This window comes from Carettochelys insculpta, chromosome 7 (assembly GCF_033958435.1).
Source record: "Carettochelys insculpta isolate YL-2023 chromosome 7, ASM3395843v1, whole genome shotgun sequence".
Lineage (NCBI taxonomy): Eukaryota > Metazoa > Chordata > Testudines > Carettochelyidae > Carettochelys > Carettochelys insculpta.
In genome coordinates this window covers 2,858,288-2,869,395 of record NC_134143.1, presented here as the reverse complement: position 1 = coordinate 2,869,395, position 11,108 = coordinate 2,858,288, and the positions used below count along the sequence as shown (strand labels likewise).

General features: G+C 56.9%; 1 non-coding gene across 1 annotated transcript; it reads right to left on the bottom strand.

The window, feature by feature from the left end:
• Positions 1–1,674: 1,674 nt before the first annotated feature.
• On the bottom strand, positions 1,675–1,747 carry TRNAA-UGC (transfer RNA alanine (anticodon UGC)). Its single transcript has one exon. It is a non-coding gene; the product is annotated as a tRNA-Ala (tRNA).
• Positions 1,748–11,108: the final 9,361 nt, after the last annotated feature.

The window sequence follows — 11,108 nt, the reverse complement described above, 5'->3', positions numbered from 1 at the left end:
TTTTACCAAGCTTTCCTCAAACTACAATACTCACCTAAGAAAGTGAGGAAACAGATTGACAGAGCCAGACGGGTACCCAGAAGCCACCTGCCTCAAGACAGGCCTTGCAAAGAAAACAAGAGAACCCCACTGGCCGTCACATAGAGCCACTGCCGAAGGCCTCTCCAATGTATCAATTGTGATCTGCAAACCATCCTGGACAATGAGCCTTCACTCTCACAGCCCTTGAGAGGCAGGCCTGTCCTTGCCTACAGACAGCCTGCCGACCTGAAACAAAATGTCACCAGCAACTAACAAAAGGTCACAACACAGTAACTCTAAACTGGGAACCAAGCCCTGCAACAAACCTTGCTGCCAATTCTGCTCGCAAATCTACACCATAAATATCATCACAGGACCGAACAGCAAGCACACTTTCAGGGGTTCCTTTAGCTCACATCTACTAATATAATATATGCCATCATGCACCAGCAATGCCTCACTGCGATTCACATTGACCAAACTGGAGACTCTCAATGGCCGTGTCTACACTAGCCAAAAACTTCGAAATGGCCATGCAAATGGCCATTTTGAAGTTTAGTAATGAAGCGCTGAAATACATATTCAACCCCTCATGAGCATGCGGGCGGCCGCGGCACTTCAAAATTGACGCGTCTCACCGCCACATGTCTCGTCCCGACGGGGCTCCTTTTCGACAGGACCCCGCCTACTTCGAAGGCCCCTTATTCCCATCTGCTCATAGGAATGAGCAACTGAGCGAGCCGGCCTGCCCAGTGACAGCTCACAAGGGCCCTTTCAGAAAGGAGCAACAGGGAGCTGCAGGGTCACGGGGGCTCTGGAATTAGCTTGCTACCCCTCCCCCACTGCTCAGAATCTCAACTGGGCATCCCCTCTGCCCCTCCCCCACCACCCTGAACCCCAACCTGGCATCCCCCCCCTCACACTTTGTCTTCCATTCCCCACTACCCTGAGCCATGGCTGGGAATTCCCTCTGACCCTGCTGCCCCTCACCCCCTGTCCCAGGCCCCTGAGAGATGTCCCCACAGACCCTGCCTATCCCCTCCCTCCGCTGCCTTGATCACGAGATTAACATGGCCCATGTTCCCTGGCAGAGGGTAACACCATCACCCCCTGCTGCAACGTCCTTCCCATGGAGGGACCCCAGCCTGCTGCCTGCTCCTGAGTTCAGCTGCTCCAGCTCACCCAGAGCACATGGCCTTGCACCAGCAGCTGTCCTGTCTGCTCTCCTACCCACAGGCACAGAGCCCAGAGGAGCAGAGCCCACAGCTGTCACCCCAACTCCAGAACCTTCTGCGTGTGCAGTGCTGAACCTGCCCACCACAATGACTGACCTACAGCTCACTGCTACCCGCTCTGGGGCATCACCATATTAGGTCCATGGCTCACATGAGCATCACCACTTTCTCTCACCTGAGGCAGCCCATGGCCATGGCTTCCTCCTTCAAATTCAGCCTCCAGGTCAGAGCTGTTCTTCTCAGCAGGTGGGAGAGAAGGTGTTCAAATGCTCTTTTGTGCCATTGCACACAGCCAAGCAGAGACAGCTCCAAATGCCCCCTCTACATTGAGAGCTTCCTGGGGAGCAGCCAAGCAGAAGGAAGGGAGCCTGGTCTCACATTGCCTTGCAAGAAAAGGCTGCAGAAAAGCCACTTTCAGTGGAGAATGTGGGTATCGATCCCACTACCTCTTACATGCAAAGCAAGCGCTCTGCCATCTGAGCTAATTCCCCTCTGGGTAAGTAGAAGCTTTGCCCCCATCACCTCTTTGTTGAGTCCATCTGTCCCTGCCGCTCCCTTGGCTCCTTTCCTAAGATGACACTTGTAAAACCAGTTCCTATCAGCTGGCTGAGCTCTTTAGACACAGCTGCTTACAAGGCCACGGTGGCGGTTTCAAGCTCTAGGTGAGCCCTTGATGCATCTTGACTAAGTGGCCTGGCTGCTATGGATGGGGAGGTTCCAGCAGGCACAGGGAGCTGTGCAGCTCCAGTCTTGTGGGAGGGCTGTAAGGGAGTCCCTGCCTGCATCACAATACCACTGCCTGGGGGTGCTGGTGCCTGGCAGCCTGGCTTTGCAGAACCTGGTGTCCTGTGACCAGGTATCACCTCCCTGGGCTCAGACTTTCATTGAGCTGCATGGGCAGGTGATCTACATGCAACAGGGGTGGCTCTGTGAACTGCAGAGGTCTGTAGCACGCGCTGCTTTGACAGATGCACCATTTCTGAGAGCAGCTGCAGAGGAGATGATGGACAGTCAGTGTCTGTGGGAGGAGGGGTTCACATTGGGGCTCTAGGGCATATTTGTATGCTTTTAATTACTGGCCATTTCTGTGATTTATTTGTGGAGCTGTTTTCGGAGTGCCCCACCCGGGTGTGTTCACGAGCCAGAGCTATTTGAAAGCACCCACCCGGGCTGAGGGGTACGACCAATGAACGAGCAGGACCCACCCGGGCTGAGGGGTACGACCAATGAACGAGCAGCACCCACCTGGGCTGAGGGATATGACCAATGAATGAGCAGCACCCACCTGGGCTGAGGGGTACAACCAATGAATTGAACATCCCTTCCTCTCCACGGCCTCCTACTCAGAAGATAAATGGTACATTAGTTTGCCACAGGAGGCAGGATCCAGACATTCGGCACAATGGGGTGCTGGGCACGTCGGACGCTGGCCTCAACCAAGCACCCAACATTCCCTGGGGTCTGGCCAGCCCCAGCGGGGGAGTGTGCTGATGGGAGGGCATGTGTGTGGGTTATAAGCCTGTGTGTACTTAGCTGGGTTAAATTGGGATAAAAGTGAGACCATGAACCGTTCGAGCTGTGCATGACTTTTGATTGGCTTTCTAATTGGTAACGATTCCAATGAAACCTGGTTTGGAAACAATTCACTCGTCGGTTACTTTGAAGTAACCGGCACAATATCAAAATAGCGCATTGTGTCTGCTCGCGCCATGAGCTATTTCAATGTTAAAGTCAACGTCAGGTGGCGAGACGTCAAAATCACTATTCTTATCCAAAGATGGGAAAAGCCCCCGACTTCGACATTGAACGTCAAGGTAGGGCATGTGTCAACGATCCGCGTCCCACTACTTCAAAAGAGCGGGGTCCTCCATGGCAGCAATCAGCCGAGGGGTTGAGACATGCTGTCCACGCCCTGCGGGGCTCTATGAACACTCTGCACAGCAGCCCTTAATGCACCATGGACCCGGATTTCCTGTAGCAGGAAGCTGAGAGCATACAGGCAGGAGCACACGCATGTGCTGGCCTGGAAGCCCTCTATGGACCTCAACCCGACCGCCCAGCACCAAGGCATCGAGCCAGCCCCTTGAGAGCCCCCAGGGCTCCCCCCCAAGGGGACCCAGGGACTCCCAGCAGCCAAATGGGGGGCCAAAAAGCAGCAGGGCCCTCCCAGTTGGAGGCCAAGCTCTGAGACCTGTTGGGGCTCTGGGGTGAGGAGGACGTGCTCCATGTGATGGGGAGTAAGTAGCGGAATGCGGAAGCATTGACCTGACTGGCCAAGGGCCTGGCCACCCAGGGTCACCCTGCCTGTACTGCGGATCACGTCCACAGCAAGGTGAAGGACTTGTGGCAGGGTTACACCCGGGACTGGGAGTTGGTCAGCTGGTCTGGGGCTGCCCCCACCACTTTGCCCTTATTACAGGGAGCTCAGGGATATCCTGGGCCCCCAGAACACCTCCTCCCCCCAGACCACATTGGACACAGCAGCTGAGGAGTCCCAGCAGGCCTTGGATCTGGAGTCCATCCCGGAGGCCAACCTTGCACCCCAGAGCCCACCCGAGCAGCCACCCCTTGGGATGGAAGAGGAGGGGTCCTGCAGCAAGGTGGGGGCTCCTCATAGACCTCCCCTCCCAAAGCACCAGCTGGGCATCAACCCACCAGGGTTCCCCCGACCATGCAGTGGAGGGTCAGGTACATACCCTACAGGGCAAAAACCTCCCTGACATGGGGTGGGGGCACCAGACATGACCGGGAGCCCCACACACCACCAGGGGACCCCGAACCACAACTGCCCAGCCACAGCACGGTCCCAGGATGGCGGCATGGCCAACAGCACCCTGCTCAAATTGCCACACATTCTGGGTGCACATGGCCCAAGCTCAAAGACCCACCTGGCCCTGCGTGAGCCAGGGCTGCCCATTGCAACAGCCTGTCCCTGGAGCAAGGAGCTGGGACTTGGGGCATGTGCCTCAGTGCTGTGAGCTGCACCCCAGAAAGTCCCTTGCTGCATTGCAGAGCTTGTCTACATGAGCCGGTGGCATCAACTCAGTTCCATTCTTATTAAAGCAGCCCAGAGGCTTTCCAATTCAGGCGGCCTGGATTCCTCCTCTGCCAGCTGCCATCTCCTCCTGGGAGCCACAGATCTGATCCCAGGGCAAGAGGCAAATCCCCTGGGACCATATCCCAGCCCCAGCTCCCTGCGTGGGGCAGACACAGCAGGGCTCACACTCAGCAGAAGAGCCGCCCTCGGCCCCAGCACACACTGTCTGTGCTGCCCAGGGAGTGAATTGCACTAAGGGAGCCTGTGAAACGAAGGGGCCTCACCACAGACCTGCAGCCCTCGCCAGTGCAGACGTGTGGTGCCCCCCACTCCTGACCTACAGCCCCTAACAGCCCTGGGAAGCCTCTTACTCATGACTTGCAGCCCCTACCAGCCCAGCTCTCTGGTGCCCCTCACTTCCCACATGCCGCCCATGCTCACCCAGCCCTGTGGTGCCCCTCCCTCTGTCCATGGGGGGAGATTGTCACACCTCAGCTCTGCTATTGGAGTGTGACCAGCACAACTGTCTCCTGTGCACAAGCCCCTGTGCACCCCCACTCCGGCACCATCAGCCTGAGGTGACACCGAAGCACCAGGCTGGTGGGGAAGGGGCAGAGATCTCTCTCCTCAGGGCTAAGGACACTGAGATACTCGGCCCGAGGGCACCTCTGAGCTGGGCCCCCAGTGCCAGTCCTGTCTGCACAGCTCCACACTCCCTGCAGGTGAGTGACTGTCGTGAAGAGGATCCAAAGGGCAGCTGGTCCCTGTGAGAGGAGTCTGGGCCAGGGCTGCCTGTGGGATCCCCTGGAAAAGCCAAGAGCCCCTGGGAGGCCATTGACTGGCTGCCAAGTCCCCGGCCCTGCTCAAAGGTTTCACACAGGGAAAGCTGTAAAGTCAGCCCCACCCCCAGGGCACAGGGATTTGCACTGGGCTGGTAACAGAGCAAAGGGGTTGTGTGGAGGGTCACAAGTGGGGCTGAAGGGCAGAAGGAGACAGAAAGGCAAAATGTTCTTCTCGTTACGCTGCATCAAACACTCCCCCTGACGAGCTCCAGCTGGGGCAGCGCAGCCCATCCCCCCTCTGTGAGAGACAGGAGATAACTGTGCCCCACAGCTGGGCCCTCCTCGCCCCACCCCTGGGGTGTGAACAGGGAGAAAGGAGGGAGTGGGGAGCACAGAGTGAAAGTGAGGGGGGGACTCAGGCTGGGGGAGCAGAGGACGGGCAGGACTCCAGGCTCTGCTGGTGGGATCCTGGCACTGGGGCAGGTGGGGAGAGAGGAGGCTTCCCTCAGGCACAATGTCTGTGCTGGGGAATGGGAAGGGCTGGTTGTGGGCAGTTCATCACAGTGGTTCAGCCCCACAAAAGCACCTCACCTGATAAATTAGGTCAGTAACCTTTAAAGTGCTGCAGGGCTGGTTTCTGGTTGGACACAGACAAATACAGACACCTCTCTGTCAGGAGACACAACTTGCCAGAGGGGAGCACCAGGGCTTAGCTGGTTAAAGCACCTGCCTAGTAAACAGGAGATCCTGGGTTCAACTCCCAGTGGTGTCTTGTGGAAAGTCCTTAACAACATTTTCCTCCCTGTGTCTGGGGAACAGAAGAGCCCTCCCTTGGCAATCCCGGCCCTTGCTGGGGAAGGTAAAGGCTGATGGGAGAGGGGCATTGGAAACTATCCAGTCACAGAGCAGAGCTCAGGCAAAGGGAGCTGGGACTGGTGTTGGGAAGGTGACGACTCTGGCTGCAAGAGCAGAGTCTGATCCTCCCAGCGCTGGGGCTCTCTGGGGCTGTCTGTGCACACAGAAGGTGGCAGTGGGGCAGGGCAGGAGAGGGAGAGTTACTCTCCTCTCACATCCTTTTGTTTGTCACTGACAAAACCCAAACGAGTGAGGAGAAAACTCCCAGAGAGGCTCTGTGGCTCCCCTGGCCATGGACCTCCCAGGTACGTGGGGATTAGGAAAGCAGCACCCAGTGGTGCCTGGCTAAATATTTCTGGCTGCCTCTCACCTGCTTTGCAGCACCTCTGGGCTGTGCTGGAGAGTTCAGAGCTGCAGGAGGCGGCTGCCGTCCTTCTGGAGGAAGAAGTAACAGACACTGACAGGTGGACAGCTGAGGTGGCTGCAGAGGGGGCCTGGGGAGCATGGGAGGAACCCCAAAGCCCTTTGTCTGTTACTAAGGCAGGGAGGTGACACCCTTGATTCTTGTTATTCACCACCAGGTCTGTGCAGCCCAGTGCTCAGCACTAAGTCCTGGGCCACGGAGCACGAGGGAATCCCGGTCACAGTGTGTGCTGCCTCCTGGCCCTCTCCAGACAGGTCAGTGCTAACCAGCTCCTGCAGCACATTTGTAACACAGACACAGTTGCCTGAGACGGCAGGAGCCACGTTCTGCCCTGTCTGCGGGAGCAGCTCCTGCCCCAGCCCTGCCACTGCAGAGACACCCCACGCTAGTGAGCGACAGGGAGAGTCTCACTCCCAGGTGCACACACCCAGCTCTGCCCCCCCAGTGGTAATTCCCCCTCCCCCAGCTGCCCCCAGTGCTGAACTGATGCACCCGCACTGCCTGGGAGCAGCCTGGGACCCCTCCTGTGGCTTCCCTTTGCTTCCCCTCGAAATGTCCTTGTCCTGCTGGGAGCAAAACCCCTGCAGGGACATGAATGGTGCAGGTGGGAGCGGGGCAGGATCCCCCCGGGCAGGGGCTGCACCCACAGGCTGTCTCTGTTCTCACCCAGCCCCTGGGCAGGACCAAAGTTTTCAGCTGGTGACTGTGCAATGGAAAGGGAGGGGGAGGTCGGGTGCCAGTGGGGAGGGGTGGCAGGTGTGGGGGGAACCCAGCCAGGGATTATGGCTGAGGGAGGAGGGGAAAAGGGCAGTAGGGGGTTGGCAGGGTCTGAGGGGACAAGGGGCTCAGGGCAGTGGGGAGGGGTGGGAGAGACAGGGTCTGAGGGACACACTGCAGGGGCCCAGGACAGCTGGCAAGGGGCAGCCGGGGCTGAGGGGACCCCCCTAGCTGGGCTCAGAGCAGTGGGGGATGGGTGACAGAGGCTGAAAGGGGAGGCCAGGCTGGTGGGGGAGGGGAGAAAATCTCATTCAGGGGCCAGGGGCCCTGCAGCTGCCTGTTGCTCATTTCCAGAAGGCCCCTTGGGAGGCCCTTCTCTGCAGGCTGGAGAGCTCAGCTGGGCAGGGCCTGGTACTCAGAGCACCAAACTCGTGAGTCCCAGCCCCATGCCGGCCACTGAAGGGTGTTTCCTGTTGCCCTTCACCTGACCCCTCTGGGCAGGAGAGCAACAGAGCTGAGGGAAACAGGCTGAGTGGCTGGCAGGGAGCAGGCCAGAGTCACCACCCCCGGCTAAGGGAGGGGCTGCAGCTGGGGTGTGGGCCAGGAGAGGATTCCCCAGTTCTTCAACACGGCAACACCCACCTCACACAGGAAGAGACACCAGCAACGCAAGGCCAAGGGAACCAGCCGTCCCCAACAGCTGCTGCACAGGCTTTCTCTGCTCTCCATCACCTCCCCAGGCCTTCCAGCCTCACATCAGACTGTCAGGCAAAGCCTGAGAAAGGAAAGTGCTCCCTGCAGGCCTCCTGTCGCTGCCTCTGACTATACAGTGGTTAAGTACTCTGCATTGTGGCTACAACAACCTTGGTTCAAGCCGTAGCAGTAATAGCGCAGTGTTTGGGTCGTGCTGCTTTTAGTTCACCAGGAGGGTGGTGAAATACTGCAGTGCTTTACCTAGACGGGTGGTGCAATCTTCATCCCTAGAGGTTTTCAAGTCCTGGCTTGAGCAAGCCCTGGCTGGGGTGATTTAGTTGGGGTTGGTCCTGTTTAAGGCAGGGGTCTGGACTGGATGACCTCCTGAGGTCCTTCCCAGCACTAGGATTCTATGATTCTAATCTCATCTCCACAGGAATGGGCCTGGACAGCTCAGTCTCTGACTGGAGGAAGTGCCGTGGGGCCACGTGCTAAGGAAGCCCAGGGTGGGGAGAGGGGGTCCCGGGAGAAAGAGCAGCTCCAGGGAAGCAATGAGGGCAGAGTGCTGCTGCCAGCTGAGGGTGAGAGGTGCCCAGCGTGCAATGCCAGCCTGTTCAAATGCGTAAGGAGCAGCTGGGGAGGTGTGAAGATCACCATTCAGGGCTCTGCTTCCTGCAGTCACAGTTCAAGGTCAGAGGCACCTGCTAGCGCTGCCTTGGCAAGCTCTCTGTGCTGCTTCCCTCTCTCATCCCATGCGAGAGGGAGAGCAGGGTGACTCACGCCTGCTGGATCCAGGTGTTTGGCTTAGCTGGCTGGAGGGGTTGGGGCAATGGGTTGGTGCTGTAGAACTAGGCAGTGGGCCCAGAGATGCCTGGAGTCCTCATTCTGGTGAGTCTGGGTCCATCCTCCCTGGAAATGCTCGATGTTGCCCCTGCTGAAGGCACTGGCCACTCTCAGGGCTTCATTTGATCCCAGTTCTCTGACTCCCAATCAGGAACTAGGTCTGGGACAGTGAGAATCAGTTTAACCGCCCTGCTCACATACAAAAATGTTCTTCTGACCTCACAGGCCACCCAACCCTTTAGTGTGTGAAACAAAAGGTTTATTCTGAAGAGAACACAACTGAACAGGATGGGAGATGTTAAATGGCAGGTCACAGGCACACAAAGCCTCCCAGACCTTCCGATTCCAAGCAGTTCTGGGGAGTTTGCAGGACTGAAAGTCTCTCCGTGATCCAGCCACAGCTGGGGTGGGTCTTTCGGTGCTTTTCTCAGTGCTCTGGTTGGAGAACAATTACCCCACAGAGAAGAAGCAGGAATGAAGACAAGCTGGGGAAGATGCAGCTCCCTCTTGTCTTCCTGTTGCCATGTGATTTGCGGTTCTTTTGTCCCAGGCAAAAGCCGTTCAGCATGTGGCCTGGAAGGCTCTGGGTTCTGTGCATGGGCATGGTCAGAGCTACTTGCGTAGCCTTCAGCTGTATTCCTGGCTTTCTCATTGGGGCAACTGGATAGGAGATGCCACAGGAGGGGCCATTGAGCAAGCTAGGCAGTGCGTTGCCCAACTGGCTTTGAGCGTGACCCAGAGACAGAGCAGAAGTTCTGAAACACAGACAGACAGACAGACAGACAGACAGACACAGCCATCACCCAAAATAGAAAGTCTGCACACACAGAAATGAGCTTGTAATATGTGAATGATTCAAACATTTCCCCCCTACCTTACCGCCTCTGTTTAGGACAATTGCCTCAGATCTGCCTCCTACACAAGCTGGCTGGGGCTTCGTGGTGTCCAGTGGCTCACATCCAGCCATGCCCAACACTATGAACCACTCCCCTGGCTCAGCTGCAAAGGGTCAGTGCTTCTCAGTTCCCTGAGGCTGACAGGGAGCCCCCTCAAACCCACTTCTGCTCACTCAGCTTTGCCACAATGGAGTGGTGGGTCTTGCCCTCTTGGACACAGCTTTGCTTCTTTCCCTTCCACTCCGACACCCACGTCTGCTCCTGGGCTGCCATGAGCCACCCCGGACATGCCATGAGACAGACACAGGATTCTTCCTTCCCTCAGGCAGCCTCACCTCCACAGGCTTTGGCAGAAGAAAGGGTGGTGCTCCATTTATGGGCCTAAAGCACTCAGCTTCCCCCCCGCCCTCCTTCCTCAGCTTGGCTTCCTTCTTCCCCTACATTCCTGCCTCACTTCTTCCTTCAGCAACTCAAGCAGAGGAGGCCAGCAGGGAGAGCCGACCTCCACAGGAGAACCTCCAAGGGCAGGGAGGCCAAGATTCAAGCCTCCTAGAAGTGACTGGTTTATCTCCTGCAGCTTCCCCATGTTCACAGCAAAGGCAATGCTCAGCTGAGGTCTCCATCTTCTGTCACACACGAGCTGGGCTTATTAGAGGGACAGGTGGGGGCAGAAGGAGGTGAGGGGAGAGAGAATAAGGAAAACGTTGAGGCTTCTACTTGTTTTTGAGCAAGGGACCTTTTACATGTTAAGCAAATGTGACAACCACTACACCACAGAAGCTCTTGGGGCAAGACTTTTCCATCCCTCCAATTCCATTGACATTCTGTCAGGCACACAGGGCTGGAGAGCCTTAAAGAAATTGTGGGGAGCCCTTCACAGGCTCAGCTGCTGGATCCGAGGGCTGCAGCTGCGTTCAGGAAGTATGACTGGGGCTTCAAGGGGAGTGTGATACACCACAGCTGGGAAGAGGAGCTAGTAACCCCCATCTCCCTCCTGTGTGTGTCAGTGTGATCTGAAATGGAAAGTGGCCCAGTGAGGAAGTGACTGTCTAGGAAGGAGAACGGCAGAAATGGATTTAGGGTTCATTGCAGGACCACAAGCTAAATATGAATCAACAGGGTGATGCTGTAGCACAAAAAGCAAATGTGATTCTGGGATGTATGAACAGGAGAGTTGTGAGCAAGATGTGAGAGGGGGCACAGTACATGCTGTACTGTGCAGGTACTTCTCTTACCCACAGCCCACACCTCCATGTGCTTCCCCACCATCCTGGCCATATTCTGCCTTTCTGGGACTTTTCTTCTAACTTGTTTGGGTTTTGTCAATGACAAAGGGATGTGAGAGGAGAGTAACTCTCCTTCTCCTGCCCTGCCCAGACAGCCCCAGAGCTGGGAGGATCATCCTCTCTTCTTGCTGCCAGAGGAGTCACCTTCCCAACATCAGTTCCAGCTGACTTTGCCTGAGCTCTAGTCTGTGAGTGGAGGCTTTCCAATGCCCCTCTCCCATCACCCTTTACCTTCCCCAGCAATGACTGCGATTGCTTAGGGAGGGCTCTTCTGTTCCCCAGACAGATGTAGGGAAAACATTGCCACAGATGTGCAGCA